The sequence below is a fragment of the Triticum aestivum genome, chromosome 3B (assembly GCF_018294505.1).
Source record: "Triticum aestivum cultivar Chinese Spring chromosome 3B, IWGSC CS RefSeq v2.1, whole genome shotgun sequence".
NCBI lineage: Eukaryota > Viridiplantae > Streptophyta > Magnoliopsida > Poales > Poaceae > Triticum > Triticum aestivum.
In genome coordinates this window covers 645122733-645149297 of record NC_057801.1, presented here as the reverse complement: position 1 = coordinate 645149297, position 26565 = coordinate 645122733, and positions in this window count along the sequence as shown.

Below are 26565 nucleotides of genomic sequence, written 5' to 3'. Positions count from 1 at the left end.
ATAGACATGTGTTGTCATTTGATTAATGGGATCACATCATTAGGAGAATGATGTGATTGACATGACCCATTCCGTTAGCCTAGCACTTGATCGTTTAGTATATTGCTATTGCTTTCTTCATGACTTATACATGTTCCTGTAACTATGAGATTATGCAACTCCCGTTTACCGGAGGAACACTTTGGGTGCTACCAAACGTCACAACATAACTGGGTGATTATAAAGGAGTACTACAGGTGTCTCCAAAGGTACATGTTGGGTTGGCGTATTTCGAGATTAGGTTTTGTCACTCCGATTGTCGGAGAGGTATCTGTGGGCCCTCTCGGTAATGCACATCACTATAAGCCATGCAAGCAATGTAACTAATGAGTTAGTTACGGAATGATGCATTACGTAATGAGTAAAGAGACTTGCCAGTAATGAGATTGAACTAGGTATTGGATACCGACGATCGAATCTCGGGCAAGTAACATACCGGTGACAAAGGGAACAACGTATGTTGTTATGCGGTTTGACCGATAAAGATCTTCGTAGAATATGTGGGAGCCAATATGAGCATCCAGGTTTCGCTATTGGTTATTGACCGAGAATAGTTCTAGGTCATGTCTACATTGTTCTCGAACCCGTAGGGTCCGCACGCTTAAGGTTTCGATGACAGTTATATTATGAGTTTATGAGTTTTGATGTACCGAAGGAGTTCGGAGTCCCGGATGAGATCGGGGACATGACGAGGAGTCTCGAAATGGTCGAGATGTAAAGATCGATATATTGGACGACTATATTCGGAGTTCGGAAAGGTTCCGAGTGATTCGGGTATTTTTCGGAGTACCGGAGAGTTACGGGAATTCGCCGGGGAGTATATGGGCCTTATTGGGCCATACGGGAATAGAGGAGAGAGGCCAAAAGGAAGGAGGCCTGCGCCCCCCCTCTGGTCCGAATTGGACAAGGGGGCCTGCCCCCTTTTCCTTCTCCCTCTCCTCCTCTTTTCTTCTCCAAAAGGAAAGGAGGAGTCCTACTCCCGGTGGGAGTAGGACTCCCCCCTTGGTGCGACTCCTCCATAGGCCGGCCGCCTCCCCCCTTGCTCCTATATATATGGGGGCAGGGGGGCACCCCAAAGAGACAACTACAATTGATCCTTGAGATCTATTAACCGTGTGCGGTGCCCCCCTCCACCATAGTCCTCCTCGATAATATTGTAGCGGTGCTTAGGCGAAGCCCTGCGACGATAGAACATCAAGATCGTCACCACGCCGTCGTGCTGACAGAACTCTCCCTCGACACTCGGCTGGATCGGAGTTCGAGGGACGTCATCGAGCTGAACGTGTGCTAGAACTCGGAGGTGCCATAGTTTCGGTGCTTGATCGGTCGGATCGTGAAGACGTACGACTACGTCAACCGCGTTGTCATAACGCTTCCGCTTTCGGTCTACAAGGGTATGTAGATTACACTCTCCCCTGTCGTTGCTATGCATCACCATGATCTTGCATGTGCGTAGGAATTTTTTTGGAAGTACTACGTTCCCCAACAGGAGCGAGGTGCTAGCCGGGCTCTCCGACCACACCATGAACTCAGGGAGCACGTCCAGCAAGGAAAAGCATGGCCGAGGCGCGTGCATGATCACGGCATGCCTCCCTTCATCATGGGGGCTGTTCCGAAGCCGGTGGCCCTCGCCGCGGGAAGAGGTGCCATGGCGGGCGCCTAGAGCAACACTGCTTCTGGGGGGCGTGCACTCGCACCTCCTGGATGCCGCCGGAGGGACCGCGGGGTGGTTGCAGGGACGGCCACGACCCCTCTTGGGAGGAGGAGAGGCTGGGCCCTCCTTGGAGGCCTTCCCCTTCTCGGCCGATGAAAACCTCTTCGGCGACTCCATGGGAGCAAGATGGAGAGGAGAGAAGTAGGCAGGAGCAAGACGAAGGAAAGACGGGGGGCTCTGCCCCTCCCTCACATTTATAGCCAAGGGAGGCCAACCTCCAGCCTCCATGACCCTGCGCCATCATGATTCTGCATGCCGCATTGACCAGTCAAGTCGAGCAGTTGCCAAGGCAGCATGGGGAAGCGGAGTCACCCATGTCCCATCAATCGCCACGTGCCAGCAAGGTCGCAGGTGGTTAGGGCCCGTAACACTCCGCACTTGACCTTAGGCTTTGCCTGGAAGCCAAGTCCGAGCGCGCCTTGGGCCTGGGGGCTACTGTCGGCGTCCTCGATTCGGGTGTGTTTAGCCCTACCTGCCTGCGGCCCACCACGTGGCTCCATCGACGGCCTGGTACGGCCCAGCTTCAACACCAACACCACAAGACCCTCGCGAGGGGCCAAGCCTCGCGAGGCAGACGACGCCAAGACCCCCGAAGGAAGCAGCCTCCGCAGGAGGGATCCTGAGGGGGCAGAGAGTTCTATGCAAGCTACCTCATGAGGTTCAGCTGACGTGATCCATGATGACCAAGGCCAGGCGGGCGCCAGGTAGGCGTAGAGTGTAGGTTTCCTCTTTGGTGCAAGGGAGGCAAGGCACAAGCACGGAGTCCCGAGGAATCAGCCAAAGGTTGCCATATCGATGCAACAAGACCAAGACCGCCAGGACGGAGGTCATCAACGAGCCCACTGCAGCGTCACGACCAGAGGCTTTTCGCAAGCGAAGACTACTTTTGTCAGGATAGACTGTACTACTTGTTCCCTTTCAAATCCCGTAGTTGTGGAATCCCTTCCCGCTCATATTTGGGAAGAGGACCAAGGCCACTATAAATAGGACTAGACACCACCATAGGAAGGGGACCAAAATCAGAACAAGCAGAGCACCACACCAGCTCAAGAACACCTCTCCTCCGGAGGCTTGTTCATCCATAGCCCTTCGAGGCAATCCACCACACCACACTGGATTAGGGTATTACACCACAACAGTGGCCCAAACCAGTATAAATCTCTGTGTCTTTGTGTCTCTCTGAGCTCGACGCGCTAGGCCTAGGGGGATCGCGAGTAGGCAGGCTGGGAAGGTTGAGATCTCTGCACACACCCTAGAGTTCGAACCTCACAAGGGTTGCCGGATCCCGAAATCTGACAAATACTCCAAAACCAACTAGGGGTGGCACTAGATGCACTTACAATCTTCCCCTTTTTGGTGATTGATGACAAAATGGTTGAAGTTTTCAATGGGGATAAAAGTATGTGAAAGTTCAGTGTTGTGAGTATTGTCTTCATAGATATGACGAGGCTCCCCCTGAAGATGTGCACGCAAATGATTTGCTTTTGAATGCAAATGCACATGGAAGGTTTTGCTTTGTGGAGGCCATCTTCAAAGTGTGAAGACATTGCATCATGCATATAAGAAGATAATGAAGATAATGATATGCATAATGGAAAATGGGCGTCTGCAGAATGACTTCATGCGGAATTTATCATCGCATCACAAAGTGGAAACAAAAATAGCAGACGGCCATCAAGTTTAAGTGTTACAACTCAAAAGCCAAAAGTCTCAGAATGAGAGTTGTAAGTACTTAGCAAAAAATTAAGCAACCACCCATATGGACCCGCTTGAAGACTATCAACTCATATGCTTCTCCCCCTTTTGTCAGTAATGACCAAAAAGGTTTGAAGACATAGAGTATCTACTCGTTCCCAGGTGGAGACGAAGTTGGAGCAGCAGGATAGATATTGGAGTTTGGTGGTGCAGACGGGCCTGATGCAGTGTCAAGATGAAGTGCATCCATGGTCAGTGAAGTGGCATTGTCTTCTTCATCGACGACTCTCGCAACAATAGTTGCAGCCGAAGATGAATACTCGGAATCTTCAATTGAGGGAGTGTGGCGCGAGTTTGCATTTTGTGGAGGCTTGGAATCAAACTTGAAGTTTTTAGTGAAGCCATCTGCGCGAAGTTCATCTTCGGCGCAGAGCAAAGTGAGACTCTTCCAGGAATAGTGACAAGCTTCATGAGCAACAAACAAGTTCTTGGTGGCTAAGTTGCGAATTCGATTGACATCCACCATGATACTCTTCATCTGACGCTTTAGCCAATCATGATGCTTGTCCTGATTTTGATGTAAGGCCACCAGAAGCTCACGGTCATTGAGAACACGGGGACGCTTTGAGGCCTTTGGGAAATGGTGCTTGCAGTGGCTTCAGTGTTTGCACGATGTGGTAGGCGCAGGTTTCCAGCCAAGGGATAGGTATGAGTTGTAGCATTTGGCACATGAACACCTTCAATGGGCTGTGCGAAGCTCTGGAACTCAGCATTCTGAAGATGGAGGGGCTTCTTTGTAGGCTCAGGGTAGATGACTTCAACAGACATATCAACCTCAGGCAAGAAGACAATGTGATTGCGTGCTGTGGGCCAATAGTCAATAGTTGAATGAAGCTTAATCAACCGCATCACCCATGGAGCATAGAACTTCAGACCAAACAAGTCAAACCCGGAAGCAGCAAGTTGTCTGATGAAGAAATCCTGAGTGTTGAATCTGATGCCATTGACGATGTAGAACACCAAAGTCTTCATGGATCCTTCAAGTTTGGCTTCAGATGAATAGTCTTTGATGAGCCAGAGAGTATGCCTTTGGATATTCAGTGTCTTGGGGCAAAGGCTTCATCATGCTAAGCATTTGGATCAGGTTCATCTCAGGCTTCTGAAATATGCTCTGTAGTTCATTCCGATAAAGCGAACAACCATGTTCATACAGCTCACTTGGAGTGGGCAGGGAAGTCAGCTCGATGATATCCTGAGCTTTGGCTTCATGATGCACATCACCTATCATCCACTCAAGGATCCATGTCCTTGGATCCCTGTTGTAGCCTTGAATATGTAAGGTGGCATAGAACTGCAGTAGAAGCTCTTCATTCCAGTGCTCTTTATCAGTGACAAATGCCAGAAGACCAACATCCTTGAAGCAGTCAAGGGCTTCTTCCAGACATGGTAGCCCAGCCATAGCATCACAATCCATACGTCTGTGCGGAAAAATTCTGTCTTGATTGTATAGAATGCAAGAGTAATAGCTTCGCTGTTGGTGGCTCCAAAATCTGTCAGATGAGATTCTTGGCTTCTTGTAGGGGTTCTTGGCACTGTTAAAGAATGTATTGTCTTCTCTAAAACTAAGCACACTGAAAGATCCATGTGTAGTGACAACACTTGGAAGCCTTGGCATACGCGACTTTGGCTTCTGAACTTGAGGCATGTGCTCCACATGATAGTCATATTGTGGTCCTGGAGTGGTAGGGGGAATCATAATTGGCCAGCGAACTGTGACCAACTGCCCTTCACGATTGAAGGTCATTTCCATGGTGTGAGGCCGTGGTGGAGGAATAGCACCGTTAGTGAGGACTGGCGTCACAGAAGCTTCATCATTTACATTGGCTTTAGGCTCCACATTGTCTTCAGCCATGACATGGTCATTGGCTTCAGTAGCAGTGTTGGTGGCAGCCTCATTGTTTTCAACCTCCATTTGGTCAATGACCAGAGGGTCAGGCACGATCACATTCTCTTCAAGAATGACTTGATCAACAACAAGGGGTGTGGTTTCTCTTTCTCTTTCTTCTCTTCTTTCTTCATCGGCTAATGTAGCCAGAATGTCTTCAGCAGCTTTAGCTTCGAACGCTTGAACAGTCGTAGAAGTCTTCTCTTCAGGGAACACTTGATATGCCACTGAGCTGGATTGTTGTGAATCTTCTTCTGAGATGGTGGTCATGGAGACAGATGGCTTGAGACCTTTGCGAATCCTGCAAAACGCTCGCGACACCTTTGGTGATGGAGTGGTGTAAGTGCATCTAGTGCCACCCCTAGTTGGTTTTGGAGTATTGACGCCAAAGTTGATTGAGGGACTAATGCGTTTGTGAGAATTGCAGGATAATGCAGGTAGTGTCCCTCATTGATTCGGTTTACCTACCGGAGATGACCCCTAAAAATGTATGAAGACATTGAAGACAATGGTGGTATGAGAAGATATTCATATTGAAGACTATGACATGAGAAGACATTGCGTGAAGACTATGGAGCGCGAAGACTGTGTGGTTTCGTTGTTTCCTTTTTCTTCTTTGTTGAGTCATAGGAACCACCGTACTATTAAGTGGGGTCCAAGTGAACTAAGTCAGAGTGACTGAAGTGATGCTCAACCCAAATCCTATGTCTTCGAGCAAAGACAATGAGAGCAAATCTTATCCAGAGTTGGATGAGTCAGCTTTGCTTGTAGCCCAAGTAAAGTTGCCGCGTGTGTTTGAAATCTGACCGTTGGAACACGTGTCAGTTCCTTAGTGACCCAGGGTCATTTCGGACAAATCAGGTCGGGTTGCCTTGTGGCTATAAATAGCCCACCCCCTACACCATAAATTGGTGGCTGCTCAGAGTTAGTATACGGCTTTTGTCGTTTGAGAGCAACCCACCTCGAAGCATTTGAGAGAGAGAAATCCTTGCGAGGACAAAGCCCAAACACCCAGAGCCAAAGAGTGTTAGGCATCACTGAAGTCTTTTTGTCTGTGTGACCTGAAGACTTATTACACTTGAGGACTGTGCATCCTCCAGCCGGTTAGGCGTCGCGTTCTGAGCATCCAAGAGTCATTGTGGATTGCCGGGTGAACAAAGTCTGTGAAGGTTCGGAAGTCTACCTTGAAGACTTACCAGAGTGATTGGGCGAGGACTAAGTGTCCTTAGCTCAAGGGGAATAAGGTGAAGACACGGTCTTCTGAGTTGAATCTCAGCCTCCCTAACCAGACGTACAGTTGTCACAGCAACTGGAACTGGTCCAACAAATCCTGTGTCTTCAACAAGTGACTGGTTCTATCTCTTCCCTCCTTACTTTGAGTTTGTCTTCGTGAAGTCATTGCTTATCTGTCTTATCTGATTGACTTCATTGCTTGACTACTATTATTGATTGGCTTCATACTATCTTCCATCCTGATCCTACTACCTAGCTGCTATTAGTCTTCGTACGTTAACGCTATTGCATACTTGACTATGGCTTGCTTGTTGTAGTTTATCTTCCGCTGCATATCAATTAGGTTATTTCTATTGTTTGTCTTCGAAACTTCCACGTTTTGAAGACTTTGATAAAAATCGCCTATTCACCCCCCTCTAGTCGATAACTAGCACTTTCAATTGCTATCAGAGCAAGGTACTCCCTTGTTCTGTGTGATTCGGTTTAACCACTTGGAGTTTAGCTATGTCGACTGCAGGGATAATCAAAGTCTCCGCTGCTTGCCCCGTGTTCGATGGAACAGAATATCCCTACTGGAAGAATAAGATGCGCATGCATCTTGAAGCCATTGATGTCGACCTCTGGTATGTCGTCAAGAATGGCGTTCCCAAAACTGGTGAAGGTGTCACCCCTACTGATGTCAAGAAGTTCATTCAACTGGACTCGACTGCAAAGAACATCATCTGTGGTCATCTGACCAAAGGACAGTATGGCCGTGTGAGTGCTCTGGAAACGTCAAAGCTAGTCTGGGACTGGCTGTCCAAGGTCAATGAAGGCGTCTCTACATAGAGAGACCAGAGGATCAGTGTTCTTCGCAATCTCTTCAATCGCTTCAAGAGAAACGACAATGAAAATGTCCAGCTCACGTTTGATCGCCTCACCGACATCACAAATGAGCTTCAGGCTCTCGGCGCCACTGAGATCACCAAGCATGAAATTGTCAAGACACTGCTGAGATCACTTGACACCTCCTTTGACACCCTTGCCCTCATGATACAAGAACGTCCTGACTTCAAGACACTCGATCCGTCTGATATACTTGAGAGGCTCAACACACATGAGTTTCAGCTTTCTGAGAAAAGAGATATCTATGGCCCCAACTATGGCCGAACTCGTGCTTTGAAGGCAAAAGTTGTTTCCTCATCTGAAGAAGAAGAATCTGACTGCGGTTCTGACGATCCTGAAGACATTGGAAGGGAGCTTGCTATGCTTGTGAAGAAGTTCCAGAAATTCACCAAGAAGAAGGGCTTTAGAAAGTCTTCACGATCCAGTTCAAGAAATGATGAAGCTTCCACTCAAGACAACAAGAAGAGAACATGTCACAAGTGTAGGAAGCCTGGGCACTACATCTCTGAGTGTCCTCAGTGGGACAACGAGAAGAAGAGGAAGAAGAGCAAGTAATATGACTCCGATGACAAGAAGAAGAAGAAATCTTCGAAGTCTTCTTCCAAGTCCTCATCAAGGTCTTCATCTCACAAGAAGAGCTCATCTGGCAAGGCTCGTGCTTTTGTTGGCAAGGAAATGGATTCAGAGGAGGAGTCTGCTTCTGAGGAGGCAGAGGTGGAATCTGAAGCTGAGTTCGACTCTGGTGTTGCAAGTCTGGCTGTGGCCACAGCCTACGTTGCAAAGTCCATCTTCAACACTGAAGACGATGACTCCCACACCAATGCTGATGATGACAAGGACGATCCTGCTCCCACCTACTGCTTCATGGCACGCGGTGCCAAGGTAAAATCACGCGATGCTTACTTTCAAACATCAAGTGAAGATGACTCTGATTGTGAATCTAAACCCAGCTACAAAACACTTGCTAAAATTGCTACTGAACAACAAAGAGCTATGGAACATACTCAAAAACTGTTAGACAAAAGCGATGACCTGTTGGACGCGGAAATGACACGTTCACAGTCCTTAGTTGAAGACATAAAAAATCTTCATGCTAAGTATCAAGAACTTGAAAGTCTTCATGAGACACTCTCAACCACTTATGAAAAGCTCTCCTATGATTATCTTCAAAGGAAGCAAGAGCTTGAGAAATTGAAAGCGACTCATGAAGATCTTCAAAAAGAGAATGAGTCATTTCGCGCTCAACAGATCAGTCCCGCTCAGGATGAATTTGAACCACCATGCTTAAAATGCATTGAGCGTGATAACGCTACCTTTGTTGCTGAATGTTCCACTGCTGCTATTGTTGCTCTGTCTTCAACTACTGATGTGGTAACTAACCCGTCTTCTGAGGATACCACTACTATTGCTGATGAAAACCATAGGTTGAAGACATTGCTTGAAACAGGGATGTATAAAAGTCTGAAAGGGCATCACACACTTTGTGATGTCCTCAAAAAGCAGATTCTGAACCGAAACCCTAGGAAAGAGGGTGTTGGGTTCAAGAGGAAAATGAATGATGATGGTTCCTACTGGAAGCCTGAGCAGTATCCCAAAACCAGATGGGTTGCTGCAAAGGAACCTTCAGTGGATCCATCCACTTTATCTGGCTTTACCTGTGCTAATCCTATTATCATTGATGAATCCTTTGATGCAAACTATAAACTGTTCAAAAATCAGAATGGTGAAGTGTTTGCCAGGTATATTGGTACTAACTGCATGAATGGACCGCCAATGAAGAAGATCTGGGTTCCCAAAAGCTGTCTTGAGAATCTTCATGTGAATGTTGTCATGACACCACCAGGGAAGAAGACAAACCCCAGATCAAAGGCGTCACATGGTCCAACGGCTTCATACGGAAACAGGACTCACCTGAGTCACCCTAACACCAATGTTTTGCAGGGAAATCACACTCAAACTTATGAATATGAGTGTGTGTCTTCAAACCTCTATGCTCACAATACTAAGAACTTTTTTGCTTATTCATATGAGTATCATTCATCTCCTGCAAGGCTATTTTCTAGGGCTCCAAAGCCGAAATTCTCAGATGCTGCACTTAGACTCATTGCTTCTAAGCCACCCCTAAAGATGTGGGTGGTGAAGAAGAACTAACTCTCTTTTGTAGAGCATGGTCTCCAGCCAGCAATCAAAGGCGTCCGATATTTTTGCTGGGGACCTGAAACACAAAGGGACGCATGATAAAATGACTTACTATGTATTCCACATATGAATCGCTTACCTGTCATACTGTGTGCTAACTTTCATCTATGCTGTGATAATCCAAATGTGCATCAAATGCTTATGCTTCACAACATACCTTGTGAAGCCTATCCTCCTAACTGCACTGTAGGGCATGTCACCAAAAGCTTCAGAATGGATTATTGACAGCGGATGCACTAATCATATGACTGGTGATCGAAGCCTTCTCATGGACTCAACCTTATGTCCATCCGACAAGAGTCAAATCACATTTGCTGACACTGGTAAAGGCAAGGTATTGGGTCTAGGTAGAGTTGCAACCTCAAAGTATCAACACATGGATAAAGTGATGCTTGTTGAATCCCTTGGATTCAAATTAATGTCTGTCTCAATGCTTTGTGACTTAAACATGATTGTGATATTTGGAAAATATCGTTGCCTTGTACTAATGGAATCTGACAAGTCTCTAGTCTTTGAAGGGTATAGGAAAGGTGATCTATACATGGTAGATTTCTCAGCAGGTCCACAGCTTGCCGTATGTCTTCTTGCAAAAGCTTTAGAATGCTGGCTCTGGCATCGATGGCTGGGGCACACTGTGAAGGAAATATGCCCTAGAGGCAATAATAAAGTTATTATTTATTTCCTCATATCATGATAAATGTTTATTATTCATGCTAGAATTGTATTAACCGGAAACATGATACATGTGTGAATACATAGACAAACATATAGTCACTAGTATGCCTCTACTTGACTAGCTCATTAATCAAAGATAGTTATGTTTCCTAACCATAGACATGTGTTGTCATTTGATTAATGGGATCACATCATTAGAAGAATGATGTGATTGACATGACCCATTCTGTTAGCCTAGCACTTGATCGTTTAGTATACTGCTATTGCTTTCTTCATGACTTATACATGTTCCTGTAACTATGAGAATTATGCAACTCCCGTTTACCGGAGGAACACTTTGGGTACTACCAAAACGTCACAACGTAACTGGGTGATTATAAAGGAGTACTACAGGTGTCTCCGAAGGTACATGTTGAGTTAGCATAATTCGAGATTAGGTTTTGTCACTCCGATTGTCGGAGAGGTATCTCTGGGCCCTCTCGGCAATGCTCATCACCTAAGCCTTGCAAGCATGTAACTAATGAGTTAGTTATAAGATGAAGTATTACAGAACGAGTAAAGAGACTTGTCGATAACGAGATTGAACTAGGTATTGGATACCGACGATCGAATCTCGGACAAGTAACATACCGATGACAAAGGGAACAACGTATGTTGTTATGCGGTTTGACCGATAAAGATCTTCGTAGAATATGTAGGAACCAATATGGGCATCCAGGTCCCGCTATTGGTTATTGACCAGAGATGTGTCTCAGTCATGTCTACATCGTTCTCGAACCGTAGGGTCCGCACGCTTAAGGTTTCGATGACAGTTATATTATGAGTTTATGTATTTTGATGTACCGAAGGTTGTTCGGAGTCCCGGATATGATTACGGACATGACGAGGAGTCTCGAAATGGTCGAGACATAAAGATTGATATATTGGACGGATATATTTGGACACCGGAAAGGTTCCGGAGAAGTTTGGAGCCCCGGGAGGTTACCGGAACCCCCCGGGAGGTATATGGGCCTTATTGGGCCCATGTAGGAGGAAGAGAGAAGGAGCAAGGGAGGGGGGCGCGCCCCCCCAAGCCCAATCCGAATTGGGGAGGGGGGCCGGCCCCCCCTTTCCTTTCTCCTTCCCCCTCTTCCTATTACTACTACTAGTACTACTTCCTAATACTAGTACTCTTTCCTTCCCCCTCCAAATAAGATAAGGAAAAGAGAGGGAAACCTACTTGGAGTAGGTTTCCCCCTCCTCATGGCGCGCCCCCCTTAGGGCCGGCCACCTCCTCCCTCCCTCCTTATATACGGGGGTAGGGGGCCACCCTAGGACACACAAGTTGATCATTGATCGTTCCTTAGCCGTGTGCAGGTGCCCCCCTCCACGATATTACACCTCGGTCATATTGTAGCGGTGTTTAGGCGAAGCCCTGCAACAGGAGAACATCAAGATCGTCACCACGCCGTCGTGCTGACGGAACTCCCCCTCGGCGCCTCTGCTGGATCGGAGATCGAGGGTGCGTCATCGAGCTGTACGCGTGTCAAGAACTCGGAGGTGCCGGAGTAACGGTACTTGGATCGGTTGAACCGGAGGACGTACGACTACTTCCTCTATGTTGCGTCAACGCTTCCGCTTCGGTCTACGAGGGTACGTAGACAACACTCTCCCCTCGTTGCTATATCATCACCATGATCTTGCGTGTGCGTAGGAATTTTTTTGAAATTACTACGTTCCCCAACAGTGGCATCCGAGCCTAGGTTTTATGCGTTGATGTTATATGCACGAGTAGAACACAAGTGAGTTGTGGGCGATACAAGTCATACTGCTTACCAGCATGTCATACTTTGGTTCCGCGGTATTGTGAGATGAAGCGGCCCGGACCGACATTACGTGTATGCTTACGCGAGACTGGTTTCACCGTTACGAGCACTCGTGCTTAAAGGTGGCTGGCGGGTGTCTGTCTCTCTCACTTTAGCTGAATCGAGTGTGGCTACGCCCGGTCCTTGCGAAGGTTAAAACAACACTAACTTGACGAACTATCATTGTGGTTTTGATGCGTAGGCAAGAACGGTTCTTGCTAAGCCCGTAGCAGCCACGCAAAATTTGCAACAACAAAGTAGAGGACGTCTAACTTGTTTTTGCAGGGCATGTTGTGATGTGATATGGTCAAGACGTGATGCTATATTTTATTGTATGAGATGATCATGTTTTGTAACCGAAGTTATCGGCAACTGGCAGGAGCCATATGGTTGTCGCTTTATTGTATGAAATGCAAACGCCCTGTAATTGCTTTACTTTATCACTAAGCGGTAGCGATAGTCGTAGAAGCAATAGACGGTGTAACGACAACGATGCTACGATGGAGATCAAGGTGTCACGCCGGTGACGATGGTGATCACGACAGGTGCTTCGGAGATGAAGATCACAAGCACAAGATGATGATGGCCATATCATATCACTTATATTGATTGCATGTGATGTTTATCCTTTATGCATCTTATCTTGCTTTGATTGATGGTAGCATTTTAAGATGATCTCTCACTTAATAATCAAGAAGTGTTCTCCCTGAGTATGCACCGTTGCGAAAGTTCTTCGTGCTGAGACACCACATGATGATCGGGTGTGATAGGCTCTACGTTCAAATACAACGGGTGCAAAACAGTTGCACACGCGGAATACTCAGGTCATACTTGACGAGCCTAGCATATACAGATATGGCCTCGGAACACGGAGACCGAAAGGTCGAACGTGAATCATATAGTAGATATGATCAACATATTGATGTTCACCATTGAAACTAATCCATCTCACGTGATGATCGTACATGGTTTAGTTGATTTGGATCACGTGATCACTTAGATGACTAGAGAGATATCTGTCTAAGTGGGAGTTCTTAAGTAATATGATTAATTGAACTTAAATTTATCATGAACTTAGTACCTGATAGTATTTTGCTTGTCTATGTTTGTTTGTAGATAGATGGCTCGTGCTGTTGTTCCGTTGAATTTTAATGCGTTCCTTGAGAAAGCAAAGTTGAAAGATGATGGTAGCAATTACATGGACTGGGTCCGTAACCTGAGGATTATCCTCATTGCTGCACAGAAAAGTTACGTCCTGGAAGCACCGCTGGGTGCCAGGCCTGCTGCTGATGCAACTGACGACGTTAAGAACGTCTGGCAGAGCGAAGCTGATGACTACTCGATAGTTCAGTGTGCCATGCTTTACGGCTTAGAACCGGGTCTTCAACGACATTTTGAACGTCATGGAGCATATGAGATGTTTCAGGAGTTGAAGTTAATAATTCAAGCAAATGCCCAGATTGAGAGATATAAAGTCTCCAATAAGTTCTATAGCTGCAAGATGGAGGAGAATAGTTCTGTCAGTGAACACATACTCAAAATGTCTGGGTATAATAATCACTTGATTCAACTAGGAGTTAATCTTCCTGATGATAGTGTCATTGACAGAATTCTCCAATCACTGCCACCAAGCTACAAGAGCTTCGTGATGAACTACAATATGCAAGGGATGAACAAGACTATTCCCAAGCTCTTCGCAATGCTAAAGGCTGCGGAGGTAGAAATCAAGAAGGAGCATCAAGTGTTGATGGTTAACAAGACCACCAGTTTCAAGAAAAAGGGCAAAGGGAAGAAGAAGGGGAACTTCAAAAAGAACGGCAAGCAAGTTGCTGCTCAAGAGAAGAAACCCAAGTCTGGACCTAAGCCTGAAACTGAGTGCTTCTACTGCAAGCAGACTGGACACTGGAAGCGGAACTGCCTCAAGTATTTGGCGGATAAGAAGGATGGCAAAGTGAACAAAGGTATATGTGATATACATGTTATTGATGTGTACCCTACTAATGCTCGCAGTAGCACCTGGGTATTTGATACTAGTTCTGTTGCTAATATTTGCAACTCGAAATAGGGACTACGGATTAAGCGAAGATTGGCTAAGGACGAGGTGACGATGCGCGTGGGAAATGGTTCCAAAGTCGATGTGATCGCGGTCGGCACGCTACCTCTACATCTACCATCGGGATTAGTTTTAGACCTAAATAATTGTTATTTGGTGCCAGCGTTGAGCATGAACATTATATCTGGATCTTGTTTGATGCGAGACGGTTATTCATTTAAATCAGAGAATAATGGTTGTTCTATTTATATGAGTAATATCTTTTATGGTCATGCACCCTTGAAGAGTGGTCTATTTTTATTGAATCTCGATAGTAGTGATACACGTATTCATAGTGTTGAAACCAAAAGATGCAGAGTTGATAACGATAGTGCAACTTATTTGTGGCACTGCCGTTTAGGTCATATCGGTGTAAAGTGCATGAAGAAAATCCATACTGATGGGCTTTTGGAATCACTTGATTATGAATCACTTGGTACTTGCGAACCGTGCCTCATGGGCAAGATGACTAAAACGCCGTTCTCCGGAACTATGGAGCGAGCAACTGATTTGTTGGAGATCATACATACTGATGTTTGTGGTCCAATGAATGTTGAGGCTCGCGGCGGGTATCGTTATTTTCTCACCTTCACAGATGATTTGAGCAGATATGGGTATATCTACTTAATGAAACACAAGTCTGAAACATTTGAAAAGTTCAAAGAATTTCAGAGTGAAGTGGAAAATCATCGTAACAAGAAAATAAAGTTTCTACGATCTGATCGTGGAGGAGAATATTTGAGTTACGAGTTTGGTCTACACTTGAAACAATGCGGAATAGTTTCGCAACTCACGCCACCCGGAACACCACAACGAAATGGTGTGTCCGAACGTCGTAATCGTACTTTACTAGATATGGTGCGATCTATGATGTCTCTTACTGATTTACCGCTATCGTTTTGGGGTTATGCTTTAGAGACGGCCGCATTCACGTTAAATAGGGCACCATCAAAATCCGTTGAGACGACGCCTTATGAACTGTGGTTTGGCAAGAAACCAAAGTTGTCGTTTCTTAAAGTTTGGGGCTGCGATGCTTATGTGAAGAAACTTCGACCAGATAAGCTCGAACCCAAATCAGAGAAATGTGTCTTCATAGGATACCCAAAAGAGACTATTGGGTACACCTTCTATCACAGATCTGAGGGCAAGATTTTCGTTGCTAAAATCGGATCCTTTCTAGAGAAGGAGTTTCTCTCGAAAGAAGTGAGTGGGAGGAAAGTAGAACTTGATGAGATAACTATATCTACTCCCTTGTTGGAAAGTAGTTCATCACAAGAACCGATTCCTGTGACAACTACACCAACTAGTGAGGAAGCTAATGATATTGATCATGAAACTTCAGATCAAGTTTCTACTGAACCTCGTAGGTCTACCAGAGTAAGATCCGCACCAGAGTGGTACGGTAATCCTATTCTGGAAGTCATGTTACTTGACCATGATGAACCTACGAACTATGAGGAAGCGATGATGAGCCCAGATTCCGCAAAATGACTAGAGGCCATGAAATCTGAGATGGGATCCATGTATGAAAACAAAGTATGGACTTTGGTTGACTTGCCCGATGATCAGCAAGCCATTGAGAATAAATGGATCTTTAAGAAGAAGACTGACGCTGATGGTAATGTAACTGTCTATAAAGCTCGACTTGTTGAGAAACGTTTTCGACAAGTTCAAGGGGTTGACTACGATGAGACATTCTCACCCGTAGCGATGCTTAAGTCTGTCCGAATCATGTTAGCTATTGTTGCATTTCATGATTATGAAATTTGGCAAATGGATGTCAAAACTGCATTCTTGAATGGATTTCTGGAAGAAGAGTTGTATATGATGCAACCAGAAGGTTTTGTCAATTCAAAAGGTGCTGACAAAGTGTGCAAGCTCCAGCGATCCATTTATGGACTGGTGCAAGCATCTCGGAGTTGGAATAAACGTTTTGATAGTGTGATCAAAGCATATGGTTTTATACAGACTTTTGGAGAAGCCTGTATTTACAAGAAAGTGAGTGGGAGCTCTGTAGCATTTCTGATTTTATATGTAGATGACATATTATTAATTGGAAATGATATAGAATTTCTGGATAGCATAAAGGGATACTTGAATAAAAGTTTTTCAATGAAAGACCTCGGTGAAGCTGCTTACATATTGGGCATCAAGATCTATAGAGATAGATCAAGACGCTTAATAGGACTTTCACAAAGCACATACCTTGACAAAATTTTGAAAAAGTTCAAAATGGATCAGGCAAAGAAAGGTTTCTTGCCTGTGCTACAAGGTGTGAAGTTGAGGCAAACTCAATGCCCGACCATAGCAGAAGATAGAGAGAAAATGAAAGATGTTCCCTATGCTTCAGCCATAGGCTCTATCATGTATGCAATGCTGTGTACCAGACCTGACGTATGCTTAGCAATAAGCTTGGCAGGAAGGTACCAAAGTAATCCAGGAGTGGATCACTGGACAGCGGTCAAGCACATCCTGAAATACCTGAAAAGGACTAAGGATATGTTTCTCGTATATGGAGGTGACAAAGAGCTAGTCGTAAATGGTTACGTTGATGCAAGCTTTGACACTGATCCGGATGATTCTAAATCGCAAACCGGATACGTGTTTTTATTAAATGGTGGAGCTGTAAGTTGGTGCAGTTCTAAACAAAGTGTCGTGGCAGGATCTACATGTGAAGCGGAGTACATAGCTGCTTCTGAAGCAGCAAATGAAGGAGTCTGGATGAAGGAGTTCATTTCCGATCTAGGTGTCATACCTAGTGCATCGGGACTAATGAAGATCTTCTGTGACAATACTGGTGCAATTGCTTTGGCAAAGGAATCCAGATTTCACAAGAGGACCAAGCACATCAAGAGACGCTTCAATTCCATTTGGGACCAAGTCCAAGTGGGAGACATAGAGATTTGCAAAATACATACGGATCTGAATGTTGCAGACCCGTTGACTAAGCCTCTCTCATGAGCAAAACATGATCAACACCAAGACTCCATGGGCGTTAGAATCATTACTATGTAATCTAGATTATTGACTCTAGTGCAAGTGGGAGACTGAAGGAAATATGCCCTAGAGGCAATAATAAAGTTATTATTTATTTCCTCATATCATGATAAATGTTTATTATTCATGCTAGAATTGTATTAACCGGAAACATGATACATGTGTGAATACATAGACAAACATATAGTCACTAGTATGCCTCTACTTGACTAGCTCATTAATCAAAGATGGTTATGTTTTCTAACCATAGACATGTGTTGTCATTTGATTAATGGGATCACATCATTAGAAGAATGATGTGATTGACATGACCCATTCCATTAGCCTAGCACTTGATCGTTTAGTATACTGCTATTGCTTTCTTCATGACTTATACATGTTCCTGTAACTATGAGAATTATGCAACTCCCGTTTACTGGAGGAACACTTTGGGTACTACCAAACGTCACAACGTAAATGGGTGATTATAAAGGAGTACTACAGGTGTCTCTGAAGGTACATGTTGAGTTGGCGTATTTCGAGATTAGGTTTTGTCACTCCGATTGTCGAAGAGGTATCTCTGGGCCCTCTCGGTAATGCACATCACTATAAGCCTTGCAAGCAATATAACCAATGAGTTGGTTACGGGATGATGCATTACGTAACGAGTAAAGAGACTTGCCGGTAACGAGATTGAACTAGGTATTGGATACCGACGATCAAATCTCGGGCAAGTAACATACCAATGACAAAGGGAACAACATATGTTGTTATGCGGTTTGACCGATAAAGATCTTCGTAGAATATGTAGGAACCAATATGGGCATCCAGGTTCCGCTATTGGTTATTGACCGAGAATAGTTCTAGGTCATGTCTACATAGTTCTCGAACCCGTAGGGTCCGCACGCTTAACATTTCGATGACAGTTTTATTATGAGTTTATAAGTTTTGATGTACCGAAGTTTGCTCGAAGTCCCGGATGTGATCACGGACATGACGGGGAGTCTCGAAATGGTTGAGACATAAAGATTGATATATTGGACGACTATATTCGGACACCGGAAGTGTTCCGGGTGATTTCGGAGAAAACCGGAGTTCCGGAGGGGTTACCGGAACCCCCCGGGGAAGTATTGGGCCTTAGTGGGCCTGGGGGGAGAGAGAGAGCAGCAGCACAGGAGGTGGCGCGCCCCCTCCCATGGGGAGCCGAATTGGACTAGGGAAGGGGGCGCGGCCCCTCTTTCCCTCTCCCTCTCCCTCGTCTTTCCTTCCCCCTTCCTCCTTCCTAGTGGACCAGGAAGGGGAGTCCTACTCAACTAGGAGGAGGACTTCCCCCTCCTTGGCGCGCCCCAAGGGCCGGCCGGCCTCCCTTGCTCCTTTATATACGGGGGCGGGGGCACCCATAGACACACAAGTTGATCTACGGATCGTTCCTTAGCCGTGTGCGGTGCCCCTCCATCCACGCCATTAATTCCACCCTCGGTCATCATCGTCGCCGGAGGTTTAGGCGAAAGCCCTGCAACTGCCGGTAATGCATCGAATACGATCTCACCACGCCGTCGTGCTTGATCTGGGTACGAACTGCCATACCCCTCCGACAGCTTTGCTGGATCGGAAGCCGGGGACTCGTCCATCGAGCTATAACGCGTGGCTCAACCGAAATCGGAGGTGCCGTACGTGTGGTTACTTGGATCGGATCCTCCAGATCAGTGAAGACGTGACGACTACATCAACCGTGCTTGTCATAACGCTTCCGCTTACCTACGGAGTCTATTCACCCCCCACCCCCCCGCCCCCCCCCCTCCCCCCACGCCCCTGGACAACACTCTTCCCCTCTCGCTATCTATTGCCAGATCACCATGATCCTTGCGTGATAACGTAGGAAGGTTTGTTATGAAATTAATTGCCGTTCCCTCAAACTTTAACGCTGGCATGAGGAACTTGCACACTCTCGTCAAGAAGAAGCATGTCATAGGCATCGAAGGTGTCAAGTTCAAGAAAGATCATTTGTGTGGTGCTTGCGAAGCTGGGAAGATGACAAGGGCCAAGCACCCCTCGAAGACAATCATGACAACATCTCAACCATTCGAGCTGCTACACATGGACTTATTTGGACCTACTCACTACTCCACCCTCACAACAACGGCGTTTTCTCTATGGCTTCGTCATTGTTGATGACTACTCAATATATACATGGGTGCACATAATTCTCTACAAGACTGAAGTACAAGATGTCTTCAGACGATTCGCCAATCGAGCAATGAACAATTATGGCGTCAAGATCAAGCATATCAGAAGTGATAACGACACTAAATTCAAGAACACCGACCTTGATCTTTATCTGGATACAATCGGAATCACTCATGAATTTTCTGCTCCTTACACACCTCAGCAAAATGGCATTGTTGAGCGCAAGAAAAGAACCCTCATTGAGATGGCTCGAACAATGCTCGACGAGTACAAGACACCAAGAAAGTTCTGGCCTGAAGCAATTGATACTGCATGTCACATCATCAACCGTGTTTACATCCACAAGCTTCTGGGCAAAACATCCTATGAGCTCCTTACTGGCAAGAAGCCAAATGTCAGTTACTTCAGAGTCTTTGGTGCTAAGTGCTGGATCAAGGATCCCCATCACAAGTCAAAATTTGAACCCAAAGCTCATGAAGGCTTCATGCTTGGCTATGGAAAGGATTCGCACTCCTACAGAGTATTCAACCTCTTCCACTACAAAATCGTTGAAACAATGGATGTGCGATTTGATGAAACCAATGGTTCACAACGAGAGCTCCTGCCAAGCACACTAGATGAAGCTCCTTCCAGTGAATCTATCAGGCTGATGGGAACTGGTGAAATCATGCCTTCTGAAGCACAGCCTGAAGAGGAACTTATCATCTCTGCACCAAATCAACCTGAAGACAATGCTCAGACCGAAGACAATCCTCCCAATGATGACAATGATTAGCAAGAGCAAAGTCTTCGTCCTGTTCATCCTCGAGTTGCAAATGAAGTGCAAATCGAGAAGATAATTGACAACATCAATGCGCCTGGTCCGCTTACTCGCTCAAGAGCAACACAATTAGCAAACTTCTATGGGCACTTTTCATTTGTGTCAATATCAGAACCCAAGAAAGTTGCTGAAGCTTTTATGGAACCTGAATGGATTCAAGCCATGCAAGAAGAACTTCAACAGTTCAAGCTGAATAATGTTTGGGAACTTGTCAAGCGACCTGACCCTCGCAAGCATAACATTATTGGAACGAAATGGATATATCGAAACAAGCAAGATGAGCATGGTCAAGTCATCAGAAACAAAGCACGTCTTGTGGCTCAAGGATATACTCAAGTTGAAGGAATTGACTTCGATGAAACATTTGCTCCTGTTGCTAGGCTTGAAGCTATTCGCATACTGCTAGCCTATGCTAATCATCACAACATCTTGCTATATCAAATGGATGTGAAGAGTGCATTTCTCAATGGCAAGATTGAAGAAGAAGTATATGTCGCTCAACCACCTGGCTTTGAAGATCCAAAACATCCTGATATGGTGTACAAGCTAAACAAAGCACTGTATGGCCTCAAACAAGCTCCTCGCGCTTGGTATGATACGATCAAAGACTTCCTGAAGAGCAAGGCTTCAAACCAGGATCTCTCGATCCCACACTCTTCACGAAGACATATGATGGCGAACTGTTTGTGTGCCAAATATATGTGGATGACATTATCTTCGGCTGCACCAACCAGAAGTATAGTGATGAGTTTGGATACATGATGCAAGAGCAATATCAGATGTCCATGATGGGAGAACTGAAGTTCTTCCTTGGTCTTCAAATTCGTCAGCAAAGCAATGGCATCTTCATATCTCAAGAAAAGTACCTCAAAGATTGTCTGAAGAAGTTTGGAATGGAAGACTGCAAAGGTTATACAACGCCAATGCCAGCCAAACACCACCTTGGTCCCGACGACAATGGTAAAGAGTTCGATCAAAAGGTATACCGCTCCATGATTGGTTCTTTACTTTATCTATGTGCATCTAGGCCAGATATTATGCTTAGTGTTTGCATGTGTGCTCGATTCCAAGCGGCACCAAAGGAATCGCATCACTTAGCTGTGAAGCGAATTCTTCGATATTTGGCTTACACCCCAACACTCGGATTATGGTATCCAAAGGGCTCAAGGTTTGACCTAGTTGGATTCTCGGATGCTGATTATGCTGGTGACAAGGTGGATCGCAAGTCAACATCAGGAACATGTCACTTTCTGGGACGATCACTTGTCTGTTGGTCTTCAAAGAAGCAGAACTGTGTATCACTCTCAACTGCTGAATCTGAATACATTGCTGCTGGATCCTGTTGTGCTCAGCTTCTATGGATGAAGCAAACTCTCAAGGACTATGGCATCAACCTGAAACAAGTACCTCTCTTCTGCGACAACGAAAGTGCCATCAAGATAGCCAACAATCCAGTTCAGCACTCGAAGACAAAGCACATTGAAATTCGTCATCATTTTCTCAGAGATCATGTCATGAAGAAAGATATTGACATCATTCACGTCAACACTGAAGAACAACTGGCAGATATCTTCACAAAGCCCTTGGATGAGAAAAGGTTTTGCAAGTTACGGTGTGAGCTAAATATCTTGGAATCCTCTAATGTCCTGTGATCAGGCACACATCCTAACACTTATGCATGTTGATGACTTAGATGTGCAACACACGAAGTAAGGTATATCTTCAATCAATGAAGACTTACACTCTGAGTGTGAATACATTAACATGGAATTTGACTTCGGAGCGCCACGATAATTGTGCGCCGTGTCTGGGTCTAATACTTCCTATACGGTGGGTAACGCCACCACCAAATTTCTCTGTTTGAAGTGTTTCACTCATGGCGTTACTTTTGCAAAGACTTCGCATTTGGTTTGTCTTTAGTTTCAATTTATCTTCATGATTTTCTGCGCTATGATGATTTGATTGCATATATATATATATACTAGCGTTCTGTCCTCTACAGCATTCACTTATAGCTATGTCTTCAAGTTGAATCTTTTGAACTAAGTGAATGTGATCGGACCCTAACCCCTCTATGCTTTCTATCTCAAACTCTATCTGTCCAAATCATATGCATTCTATTGAAACTGTCGAATGTCTTCTCTGCGTCCTAGTCAGCAGAAGACACAGAGACAAACATCAAGTCCTATTTAAATGATTCATCTTTATTGTCGATATCCGGAGAAGCCGGAACGAACATCCGACAAACTTGGCGGGCGTGGGAACGTGGGACAACTCTAAGTATGTTGCATGCTTGCCACGTGTCCCACGGATGTGAACAGACAGGGGCACCTGCGTAATTGCGCTGTGCTGCACACCTACTTATAAATACGTGTCCCCTGCGGTCAAGAAAACCTTCTTCCACCTCTCCACCTCGTCAAAACCCTAGCGCCACCGCTAGCTCTCGACGACGCCGGCGACGAAGCGCTTAGCTGCCGCGACTTCTCCGACGCCGTCCTCACGCCGGCCGCGGACATCGTCCTCTCCGCCGTCGCCGTAGGTGTCCTCCGTCGCCAAGTTAGGGCACGGTGGGCTGAACTGCTCGGTCTCCTATTCATCCCTTCTAGCAGTTCTTCGTGCGGTAATTATAACTCTATTTTTACCACCTTTTTGATCTTCATAGATTCATCCTATTTACCGAAAGTGGTTTCTACCTACTCAATGTTAGATCTATTCTGTCTGCATCTCATTATGCCTAGTCTATTCACTTAGATTTCCTATCTAGTTTGATTCCTCACTTGTACTTATTCACGGATTGGTACAAATCTGGAACCAACTCACCTCATATAAGTGAATGTCTTCGCATCATGAGGTCAATGTCTTCAAACTGATTTATCTTCAAAATCTTCTGAGAATGCATATGACCTCTTCCCCTTCCCTCGCATCTCTAATGCTGTCACAGGTACATGTCCGTGGGAGAATCCCTAGGTTCTCATAGTCTGCATTCGTTTGCAGAATTCTTACAGCAACACATTGATTCTCCTGAAGCCAGTTCCTGTCTGACCAGCAAGCGAAAGCCTTTGAAGCCTTTGAACATATTGAAACCGTTCAGTTTGAAGTTCATGGCTACGGAGAAATCTGTCAGGAAGGGTGGCAGACAGCGTCGTGGGGGAACTTCAAAGGATCTGCCTGATGATCTGGCAGAAATGTATAAAACAGATCCTGAAGAAGATTACAATCAGCGCAAGACTCGAATCCAATGGATTCGACGCTATTGGGCTGAACAGTGGTACAAGTACAAGTTCGTCACCCAGGAGTACGCAGAGAAAAATGCTATCAAGAGCCCTTGGGGTGATATTCTCTATCGAGGCCTTCCCCCCAAGAACAAAGCTGAAGCCATTGCGCAAGAATTCTATCCTTGCATGGTCCGTGGACCACAGCCTGAAGAAGCCGACCCATCATCATTGCTCTGGTGTCGTGACAACAATCTCTTCAAGCGCAACTTCCAGTTTGCTAAGGCTTCGGCAAAGGAAAACAAGAAGTCATGGGGATTAGACTTCAATCCTGGTCCCTCTGCTCCCCGTGATGATGGCACACGTGAAGCTGAAGAAAACAGAATTGGCCCCTTTGCAAACCTTGATGGCCTCATCTCCTACATCTTGGTACAAGGTGCCAAAGTGGATCATTCTGACAATGAGGCTGATTCTGATGAAGCCCCAGCTCCTCCTCCAAGGCCGCAGAAGCCAAAGAAAATTAAGGCTTCATCATCAGCTGCACCTCCAAAAGCTTCTCGTGTGAAGCCACTGGCCACTGCACCTCCTGAAGCCAGTGTGCAGTCTGAAGATCAATCCCGCATCTCCAAGAAGACGGAGAAGAAAAAGCAACTTGTCAGGCATACTGATCAAGCCTTGACTCCTGCCGCCATTCTGCGTGAAGAGCCCATTGATCTGTCCAGTGATGAAGATCTTGCTGATGATGCCCTTGAGCAACTGATAAAGAGCAAGGAAGAAGCAGAAATCTTCAACAACTTGCCTCTCTTTGACGTGGCCATCATCCATAACTTCATTGATGAGTGGTTCGACACCCCCAATCTAAGCTTTGAAGATTTGCAGCTTCCCATTGGCCTCAGCGTCTCTTTCAATGGCGCCATTGCTTCTGAGCTAGCTCTTGCTCAGCGCATCGTTGAGCTGAAGAACAAAATTGATTATGAGAAGGCTCAATTCAAGAAGCATGTGGCGAAGCTCAGTGTTCAAGACGTCAGAAACTTCAAGGTCATGCTGCATGAGCTTAAAGAAGCTTTTCTGAAGAAGCGCCAAGAAGCTCAAGGCTCTCGTGAGCGCATGAAGAGTTTGGCTGATAAGTGTGTGCTTGCCTACAATGAGGCTGAGAAGCGCAAGTCACTTGGCCGTCCTGGCATTGACCCCAGGATGGCTGCAAAGAAAAAGAAGAAGCTTCCTGCTGACCAGCCTGCACCTTCAAGCCAAGAAGCCCTCGCATTATCTTCCCAAGCAGCATGACTGGCTCGAAGCCAAAGGTCACCACAACCGCTTCAGAACAGAAGAAGACGAGGGCTGCCGAGGCTGAAGCCAGAAAGAGGAAGAATACTGAAGCCTCTGATGCCGCTCCCTCCAAGAAGAAGCGCAAGACCAAGAAGAGTCGGGCTGCTCCCACAGAGCCCCTTGTTGTTGAACCCATCTCAGTGGTTCGTCCTTCATCTGCATCCCAAGAACTTCGCATGACTGTTCATGAGCCTGCTTCCACAGAGGCTCCTGAAGCTGAAGATATACCAGCAGCTGAACCCACCGCTGCTGAAGACATTGGTCATCATGACAATGTTGAAGATGATGAAGTTCTTCCTCAGATCGAATATAATGTGGTATCATCGCCTGTTCGTACGAACAGCGAAACATCAGCATTGGTCGTCCTCTGACGCCAATTGCTCAGGATGCATCGTGGGCTGATCACCCACAGCAACAAGACTCCCCCAGTACTCCCCAACAACAACAAACCACACCATCCGTCCAAGTTGAAGAGGATGAGGACCTGCCCACTCCATCTCCAAAGGCGTCGCCTGTACTACAAAGGCTTCGCAAAGGACCAAGGCCTCAAGTCCCTCTTCCGAGCGTTCCAGAAGGAGAAGTGCACGTCAACCTGTTGCACGTCAAGTGTTCTCTGAAGCCACTCCAACTGTGAATGTCTCTGTGTCTGAAGCACAAGCTGCTGAAGACAATCCGGTTGCATCAGCCGATGAGGAACATCAAGAAGAACGTGTCCAAACTCCCCCATGCCTGAAGAAACAGTTCATGAAGTGAACATGTCTGTGCCTGACCCTCCAGCTCCTCAAGTGGAGGTTGAAAATCCTGAAGCTGCCACAACCAACGCAAGTGAAGCCGTCGACGTTGTCATGGCTGAAGATAATGTGGAGGTTGAACCAACCAGTGTGCCTGAAGCTAATGAGGCCACTGCACCTGAAGCTAATGAGGCAACTGCTCCTGAAGCACCTGTTGTGCAGCCTGAAGCCTCAGCTGCTGCCACTGCTCCTGTTCCGCCACCAAGGCCCTATACAATCGAGCAAGCATACAACCATGGCGAGCTAATCACAGTAAGATGGCCCGTTCTGGTCCCTCCGCCTAATGTCTCTGGTCCTCAATTTGACTATCACATTGAGCATAGGCCTCAGGTCCAGAAGCCCAAGCCAAGACTGCCAAGGTTTCCAGGTACTGCAAACTCACCAGGGTCTTTCAATGCAAATGGCTTCAAGAGCCACAACACATTCTTTGACAGCTCGAAGAACCCCTACACGAAGCCAAGAATATCATCAGATCGGTTCTGGAGTCATCAGCAGCGAAGCTATTACTCCTGTGTTCTGTATGATCAAGGGCGCATTTTCCCTCATATGCGCCTCGACACTGAAGCCATTACTGGACTGCCCTGCTTAGAAGAAGCACTTGACTGCTTTCGTGATGCTGGGCTGCTCAGTTTTGTCACAGATAAAGAACACTGGAATGAAGAGCTATTGCTTCAATTCTATGCTACTCTGCACATTCGCGGCTACAACAGAGATATCAAGACATGGATTCTCGAGTGGATGACAGGAAATGTTCATCATGAAGCCAAAGCTCTCGACATCATTGAGCTTACAGGCCTATCCACTCCCGGAGAACTCTATGAACCTGGTTGTCAAAATCACCGCAATGCTTTGGAAAGCATCTTCCATAAGCCTGAACCCAATATGAGTCAGATGTTGAGCATGATGAAGCCTTTGCCACGTGATGCTGAATA